The sequence below is a fragment of the Medicago sativa genome, chromosome 1, assembly GCF_051527215.1.
Source record: "Medicago sativa cultivar Bolivia chromosome 1, Bolivia_mono, whole genome shotgun sequence".
In the NCBI taxonomy this organism is placed as follows: domain Eukaryota; kingdom Viridiplantae; phylum Streptophyta; class Magnoliopsida; order Fabales; family Fabaceae; genus Medicago; species Medicago sativa.
In genome coordinates, this window is record NC_140749.1 from 92,713,138 (window position 1) to 92,723,378 (window position 10,241).

Genomic DNA, 10,241 nt, shown 5'->3' on the forward strand with positions numbered 1-10,241 from the left:
ATACTCCAATTAGTTCGTAAAGGCCTAATGATAGATCATTTTTGTCCTAAATGTGATTCTTGAAAAAAATATTGATCATCTTTTCAAGAACTTCCAATTAAATCAATACACTACATTGATATAAATACAATAAATGATCTCTAAAAAGTATTCAAAATCCGTAAATTTAATATCTAACATCTCAAAGACTTAATTAATGGTTTTTAGTTGTAAAAAAAAAAAAAAAAAGTGTCTTTTAGGTACGATATTATTGGTGCAAAGTTTTCACCAACATTTTCAACAATTTGCTAGAGAACCTGTGAGACATACAATCACAAAATGGGGGAGATCACTTTAAACTAAAAAAATAGTGTTTGACTTTCGCATATACACAATTTTTTTTTTTTTAGGCAAAAGAAAATATATTAAAGAAAAGCAAAAGATACAGAGACTGGGGGACATTAGACCTGACCCAGATAAACCCAAAACGGGGATACATCGTTTGTTTTACATCAGATCAAGTGGATCAACCCTAATCTATCCTAACAAAAAATCACAAATCACAGACGCAACCCAGCGAACCCGCATACGGGCGCGAAACCAAGTTACAAAAAAATGTGAGAAGTGAACATCTGCATAGAACATGCATAGAACAGTTAACCACTACAATGAAAATAAATTATCCACATTCATTTGATCCAGTGGCGAAGCCAGGAATTTTATCGAGTCTGGGCAAAATTTTGACCGCAAATTCACATGTGACATAATATATAAATAGTCATAAATCGAAATAAAATAGGCTCGTCATTTTGACGATAAAAGTACAGTTTGAAACAAGAGAGATGAAACATAACCTGTCAATAGTGTGCTAAATAAAATTAGGAGGTAAATGTCCTTTCTGAAACCTCTTTGCGGTGAATGTTCGAAGAATATCAACATGTGACTTGAATATCTCCCGCTCGGTGTAACATATCATCAAGTCATTGAACCACACATCGTTGATCTTGTTGAAAACAATTATTTTTCACGGGCTTATAAGATTATTTTACTAGCTCATTGACAGGGCTTGATAACTGGTGGACTTCCAACTTTTGCCATAAATTTTGTTACCATAAATTAAATGAGCAATGGAGTATATATAGATTTTAATTTATGTGAGTATTAAGAATTTTTGTGAGTATCAAGTATTGGCTTGGGTGAATGGTATAATAGTTCATAGTTAAGGAGAATTATTTTAGTTAAGTCACTTCAATAATTTATTCTAAAAATTGATTATAGTAATCAATTTCAAATTCCAATAATATTGATTATAATATTTTATTATATTGATTAAACTAATTTTAGTGGTAATTTTATGAATTATTCATTTTTAGAATTTATAGTAGAATAGAAAATATAATAAAAATAAATAAAACAATGATAAGTTTTAGTGACAGCCGAAACCGTAGGTAGAAGTCCATAATGTTTTTAAAATGATCTCCTTAAAATTAACTACGTTTTGTCCATAGGTAAAAGTGGAAAACATGCAATGACAACCATTTGGCACTGACAGATGGATTTAGCTATGGAAATTTGCCCTATAGTGACGGATTTTGGCTGTCACTATAAGTCAAACTTCTTGTAAATTTCTTTTAGCGATACAAAGAAGGTATCGGTTGAGCCCGGGCGTGTGCCCGGGCTAGCCGGGTGGTAAAAACGCCCATGATTTGATCCATCTAATTGATATATTTAAATAAAAAATATTGACCTCAAAATTTATTTTATATTAATGTAAATTAATATAAATATTAACAATTAATTTTTAATTTTTTTTACTTTTATATAATCCAAAAAAATATTTAATATGGTATCTCAAAAATATTGACCTCAAAAATGATTAGTTTTTGACCAAAAAATTAAATTATTATTAAAAATATAGTTTTTTAATACATTAAATGATTCCTTTTTTAAAATAAATAATTATATTTTATATAGGAAAATAAATTACTACAATATCAAAATAATTATTATAATGCTTTTAACAAATATAATTTCTCACATATTCTCTTTTCTTTATGAAACACTAGCGTTTAGACATATACTTTTGTGCGATCTATTCTCTCTTTCATATTCTCTTTGCGAAACACTAACATTCAATCAAATATTTATGTCGTCTGTCCGCTCTTTTTATAGCAAATATAATATAAATTTTATCTTTTTCAATGACATCACCAATTTAACATTCTTATAGACAAGTTTGTTATAAGGGTATTTTTGACCAACAGAAAGAGCAGTTATATATAGGTATAGATAACCGTTTTGAGGTGCACTCAAAATTGAATATAAAGTTTTACTTCAAGGATAATTTTATCATTTACATGTAGGAAGCTTCTAGTAATTTCATAAATTTAGGTGTATCGGTATACTTTTTTTGTGTTAATCCTCTGATTCACAGGGGAAACCCGGAAAAGAGTCCTAGTGAATCGGAGTTTGATTGAGAGGTAAATAAAGTTTGTGGAAGAATTGTTCCACAAAAAATTAAATTCGAGTTCTTTCGAGCAACTCTAAATCAATATATTAAGGATCATTTTTATAAAATAAAGAGATATTTGTCGACTTTTATATTTTAGGAAATGTCATTTCATAAAAGTAACTTAATATCGTTGTTTATAACAATCATACTCTTTCAAATAAAATCATTGTTTATAACAAGGGTCATGCTAATCAGTGTCCCGGGGGCACAAGTTAAGGTAGCCAAAAAAAGAAATTTTAAATCAAAAAGGAAAGTTTTTAAACTTTTAACGGATTGATTACACAAATTTAAATACAAAATTTTAAACTTGAGGGGCCGGGACACGGGTTTAGTATTTCCCTTATAACAATCATACTAAATTTTTTACATTCATCGTAAAAAATAGAAATGTTCACTGTTAAGAATAAAATATTTCAGAAAAATAAATTTTATTTCACCGACACTTTTTATAATTAATATTTAGTTGTTATAATTTTATATGATAGAAAATAATTTTAAAGAAAAACATTTAACTATTTATTTACAGATTCAGTGTACCAAAATATTTCAAATTTTTGAATGTACCGTAAAATTTATCTTACATATGCATCATCATATCATAGAGAATCAGCACTAATGTAAAAAAAATAAAAAATAAAATCATATCCCTGGTATCTTTTAAGAGTATCCTATCACTATCTATCTATTTCTATCTATTTTGTCTAATAGACGGCTAAGAAATAGTCGAAATTACTCCTTTTTTTTCATAATAATAGACAGCTAATAATAATACTAATTAATAACAATAAATGATTTTTTTAAAGGAATATAACAATAAATGATAAAAACATAGTTAATTAAATTTAAAAGAACAACATAAGATAAGAAATTTTGTGAAAGAAAAAAAAAACGAAAAAAAACAAACACCCACGTGAGAGCTTCTAAAATTTATACTACAAACACAAACCACTCCACTCACTGGGTCCATCAAAACCAAACATCTCTATCCCATTCTTTTTTTCTTTTTTTTTTTTTTTTACAAATATTTTCTATTCCATTCCAATTTCTTAGAAGAAATAAAATTCTAGATTTGTTTAATTTCTAGATCTTTCTCTGAAAGCCAAAAACAATATTCACGCAAAAAAAATTAGGATTCGCGTCGATAAACCATCAAAAACTCCACAAAATTCTTGTCATTCATTTGTCAATGAAAGAAGAAGAAAACGAAGGTGATGTTATTGTTCCAACATCCTCGTATACGAGTTTGAGGGACATGATATCATTGCCACAATCATCTCTGAATGGAAGCTGGAATGAAAATATCCCAATCAAAAACCCTCTTCTCAAACAAGCTGCTTTGGCTTATCTTCAACCTATGTACACTCCCCCCGATCATGATTTTGTCAATAATAAGTGTTTTTCTTGTTGTGGCGGCGCAGATTCAGCTTCTTGTTTTCAGTGGCTTAACTGTGGAACACTATTTAGGGCTTTTGCTGGATTCATCTGTAGAACAAGGAACACCAACGAGGATCATCATGATATTGAAGATAAATGACAGAAAGAAACAAATAACTGGGAATGTGATAAGGGTAGAGTAGAGGGACAGTTTTACTATTGGAACATTCTGTTTGACAAAGGTTTTGTACTTTTGTTTACTTTTTTCACTTTACTTCAGCTTAGCCCATTGGGATTTGTCCAAAATTTAGGTTCTCAATGTTTTTATCTCTGACTTGTAGTACATAAATTAGTGTTTTTTTCAATTGAATTTTTTTCTACAATATACAATTGGCTAAAATATGGTATTGGTCCCTGCAAAATAGGTCAGTTTTGGTTTTAGTCTCTGCAATTTTTTTTTATAGTTTTTGGTCCCTGCAAAAATAGGTCAGTTTTGGTTTTAGTCCCTGCAAATTTTTTTTATAGTTTTTGGTCCCTGCAAAAATAGGTCAGTTTTGGTTTTAGTCCCTGCAAATTTTTTTTTATAGTTTTTGGTCCCTGCAAAATTTTTGTTTTTGGAAATAGTCCCTGACCCTAATTATGTGATGATTTGTCACTTTTGTGCATATGTGACATATGTGCTTACTTAATAAAAAGAATATTATTTTTTATAATTTATATAGCAGTAATTATTTTTTAATTAAAAAATAATAATAAAACAGATACAATAATTATTTTTTAATTTATAAAAGTGACAAATCATCACATAACTGGGGTCAGGGGCTATTTCCAAAAACAAAAATTTTTAAAAAATAATAATAAAACAGATACAATAATTATTTTTTAATTTATAAAAGTGACAAATCATCACATAACTGGGGTCAGGGGCTATTTCCAAAAACAAAAATTTTTGCAGGGACCAAAAACTATAAAAAAAATTGCAGGGACTAAAACCAAAACTGACCTATTTTTGCAGGGACCAAAAACTATAAAAAAAAAATTGCAAGGACTAAAACCAAAACTGACCTATTTTGCAGGGACCAATACCATATTTTAGCCTATACAATTATATATAATTGAAAGAAAAGAAAAACATCTTTTGTAACTCACTGTGGAGGTTAATCGTTCTACGTCATTTAGATCTATTTAAAGGATTATAAAAATCCATGTTTCGTAAAATTAGAAGACACGGGAGTAGAATTACAATTAACAATTGACATGTGAGTGAGATACCGTTGTTAATAGTGATAAGAATAATATAAACAATGCACGTTTCCGAAATTTATATAGGACTTACTCCCTCCGTCTCGGAATAACTGACCCATTTTCTAAAAAAAAGTGTCCCAAAATAACTGACCCATTTCAATTTTCAATACAACTTTCATCATTCCCAATACAATATAACACTAAATAATACTACTTTTATCATTCCCAATACAATATATTCCACTTTCCCCTTTATTTATACATTTTTCTTAATATGTGTGAAAAACAAAATTGTATCAATTAAATTGGGACGGAGGTAGTATATGATTTGACGAGATTCATAGAAGTTTTAATCAATAAAATAGAGTATATTGATATTTGTGTTAGAAAGTGTCATGCCAACCCTTCTCTAGCAATGATTAGGGTGTTTGCGGTACAGTTTTGAGCTAAAATTCAATCGAACTACAAAATAAAAAATTATGTGGTTTGGTTCGATTCATTAGACTTTTAAAATTGAAATCAAACCAACGTTGTTTAGGTTGGTTTGGTAACCAAACAATGTGGTTTGAGTTGGTTCGATTGTTGTAATTTTTTGTGATACAATTTTTTTTTTAGTGAATACAATCTTTTTTTTTTTGTTTAATCTTTTGTTTTCAACATTACAATCAAGTTAAAAACAACTTATTTCTAACAATGTTTCAAATTTCATCCAACATTCCAATTTCATTTTCTTCCATAATGTTCACATTAACATAGGCCAAATGAAAAACATGGACCAAAAAGTAACCTTTTTCAAGAAGAAATACAAAAGACTAATATTTAATCATTCTATAAAGGTTTTTATTGAGTTTATATGATTTAAGATATATATCTAACACAAAAGATCTACAAAAGTGCAAGTAACATCAAATTAAAGCACATATATAAATACATTTTTGAAATAAAAATCAGAAGAAACTTAACAAGAGAAAAAACATGTCATTCTATGAAAGTTTCCATTGAGTTTCTATGAGTATTGGGTTGAGTGACATAAGCTTAATTAGATTATCTTTTATGTTGTGGTTTGGTTCAGTTGATAAAATAAAAACCGCAAATCGAACCAAACCGCACGCTCGAATCATAAAATAACCCGAATACATCGTAATCAAATGTAATTTTTTACTCCCTCCGTCCCAAATTTTATGTCACTTTAGAAGAAAAAAAATTGTCCCAAATTATATGTCGCTTTACAATACCAATGAAACATTAATGTTACTTTTCCTATTATATCCTTAACTATTTATTACTCTTTCTTCTTTCAATTCTTTCATTTATTTTTCCCATATCATTTATTAAGGACAATTTTGTAAAACAACTCATAATATCTCTTTCCCACACAATATTAATTACATTTCTTAATATGTGTGAAATGCCCAAAACGTCATACAATTTGGGACGGAGGGAGTATTGTGTTGGTTTGGTTTTGAACACCCTTGATAATGATGATTCTCTAGTGATAATGATATTGACTTGACGTTAGAGACAATGCAAGGAATCTATACTATATATAAAGAAAACTACCCCTTTCAGCACACTTTTGGGTTGGAATTTTCTTTCCAAAAATACCCTTAATTTTAATTTTAATTTTAAATACAAATAAGACATGTAACAAATAGATAAGAATAAATTTAATCTAAGGAGAAAACTTACGCACAATTCCATATGAACTATTCTTACTGTTAGCCAATTATAAAATAACACGTGGATTACTAATCCATGTCACTAATCGTCCCCGTTAACCCTCTTTTACCTCCGTTAACCACAGATCAAACTCACAAAAAACTAAGACAAAGCAAAAACTCATGTTACTTTTTTATCAGCCAATTTTATGGTGTACATCTGTGTTGTTCCTCTCAATACAACCGACAAAGATTGCCATGTATTTTCATATCCCTTCCACAAAAAACAGTATTTCCATATTATTTTATTACTTCCACAAAAAACAGTATTTCCATATTATTTTATTAATTTATTAATATAAGTTACTCATCCTTAGCTTTTGATCAATTGTAACAAACGTGAGCAAAAAATAATGGTAAAGATTGGACTTTAAATCCTCTAAATAAATATTAGTAACAAACGTGAGCAAAAAATAATGTTAAAGATTGGACTTTAAATCCTCTAAAAAAAGATTAGTAACAAACGTGAGCAAAAAATATTGTTAAAGATTGTACTTTAAATCCCCTAAAAAAAAGAAGATTAGTAACAAACGTGAGCAAAAAATATTGTTAAAGATTGTACTTTAAATCTCCTAAAAAAAAGATTAGTAACAAATGTGACCAAAAAATAATGTTAAAGATTAGACTTTAAATCCTCTAAAAAAAATATTAGAAACAAACGTGAGCAAAAAATAATAATGTTAAAGATTAGACTTTAAATACTTTAAAAAAAATTAGTAACAAACGTGAGCAAAAAATAATGTTAAAAAGTGGATTTTAAATCTTCTGATAAAAAAATTAGTAACAAACATGAGTAAAATATAATGTTAAAGATTTGACTTTAAATCCTCTAAAAAAAAATTAGTAACAAACGTGAACAAAAAATAATGTTAAAGATTAGACTTTAAATCCTCTAAAAAAATATTAGTACTCAAAATATTTTAGAAACAGATTTGTTAGCACTATATTAAATATTAATAAGCAGGGTTCTCACAGTTAATAGTTTGTTCACGAATTGTTTTGTTTTTCTCAACCTCTCTCAACCCTTTGCATTAGAATTCAGAGTTAATCTGTTTAGTTTTTTTCTTTTTCTTTCATTTTACAACTAATCAAAGTCGATTAATATTGTGGATTATATATCTGACTTTCCTGGTTTATAAGCGATTATGGTTTAAATTGTTTACGATTAATTTTAAGAATTATTTGACTTTATTGGTTTATAATTGCTTATACAAACTATGATAATGTCGCTTTTTTTTTATATAAAGAGAACCGTGGTTTTTTTAAATTATTAAATAAAGGGAAAATAAGCAATAACATCCTATGTCGTTAAGCTCCTTCCACTGCCGTTTAAAGGAATAAAAGCATTGCTTTTTTCTTTGTGATTCCAAACATTTTGCATGTATACAATTGATAAACTGCTCCCATGGCTCCCATCCAATATCCAACAAAATACAATGAAATCAAAGTGTTAAAACCATTTAAACAATTCAAAATTGTTAAATGATAATCACACTCATTTTACCAACAACTAAAAACATAAACACTAGAAAGATTCAAACCATCATCTTTTGTTTTTGATTCCATTCAAAGCACCATCTGAGAGGCCATAAAAAGAGAGGACCGCTAAGAAGTATGGATACGAACACCGACACCAGATACAACACGGATACTGACACGCCAATAACGTTGATAATTTGAGAAAATCATATAATTTAGGGTAATTATATTCGTGGATGCAGATGTAACACGTGTTCAGACACATCTAATACGAGGAGTGTTTGTGATTCATAGGTGGGGAGTAATATCATAATTCATATATGGTCGAAAGAGCCGTAATCACACCTACAAATGATGATGTTCAAAAATTGAATGACATAATTATCAATTAGTTTCCAGGAGAATAACATAATTTGTTGTCATTTAACAAGGTTGAAGGGGATACTCATAACTTATATCAACATGAATTCCTAAACTCAACTGCCCAAGGAAGTATCCCACTACATATTTTAAAGGTAAAAAAAGGTGCACCTTTGATGTTGTTGCGAAACATAGACCCTAGATATGGCCTGTGTAATGGAACACGATTGTTATATCGTGGTTTATTTAAGAATATGTTGGATGTGGAAATCCTAATACGAAGCAATGCTGGAAAAAGAACATTCTTGCCCAGAATTAAATTAAAAACAAATGCGAGTTCATGACTTCCCTTTGTGCTTAGTAGAAAACAGTTTCCCGTTAGACTAAGTTTTGCTATTACCATAAATAAGTAACAAGAGCCGACCATTTCCAATGTCGGAATCCATCTTCCATGACATGTTTTCAGCCATGGTCAATTATATGTAGCTTTATCAAGAGGAGTTTCTCAAAATTCAACAAAAGTTCTCATTAAAGAAGCAAAAATAGAAGGAGAAGATGGAGACTTTACGAAATAATGTAGTTTTTAAAGATATTCTTTTATCGCAATCATAGCATTGTTTCTTTTACGTAACATGTCATTTATACATTTATTTATGATGTTTCTTTTACACAACACACACATTTATGTTATGATGTTACTAATTACTATTAGAATAAACAATAAATGATCATTATTTTACCTTAATTTTATATGTATGCAAACTAAAATATGTTGAGTTCAAAAATAATTTTGTTATATGCCTTGACAATATTTTGTTTATAAATTAATATATCAATAATGTCCATATTATTTTAAAATTTTAATCAAAATTATACAAACAAACATAATAAAATAATCACATGTGTTAGCGCAGTAAAAAGAGCGGACAGACGGGCACGATAGTGCCCGTCTTTCCGCTAGTATGGATAAGGTCGATGGTAAGGAATTTGAAAATTGATTTTCCCACTTCACACAAAGTTAAGAAACATCGTGAAATGACAAGTTTAATCCCAAATTTCATCGGTAGTTAACTAACTACCGCCGGTTAAAATCCAGCAACAATTAACTGCCGTTGGGGTTAAACTTGTCATGTCATGATGTTTCTTAACTTTGTTTGAAGTGGGAAAAGCAATTTTCAAGGAGTTGAAGGCAGTCAATATTAACGGGCCATGCAAAATCCTAAAGAGTCCAAGAGCCCACTTCATTATCAATGAAACCCATCAACTCATTCACACCAAACTCATGTTGTTACTCTTTCTTTTGGTGAAGTTACTAGTTACTACTAACAAACTATTTTGATTACCAACTAACCATATTTCCTGCACGAAAGCACAGATAGAAATTTTAGACTTCAGGCAACTCAAACCTTATCCAAGAACATCAGGCAACTCAAATATCTGAGTGGTCGTCGATGCCAAAACATTAGCTAAAATTACAGGGAATGACATCCTCACACTGTTAAGAGTTGCCCAGATAGTGGTCACTGATAGTTCCTGGAACTTATTTCTTAGACAAATTTCAACTCCAAACCATG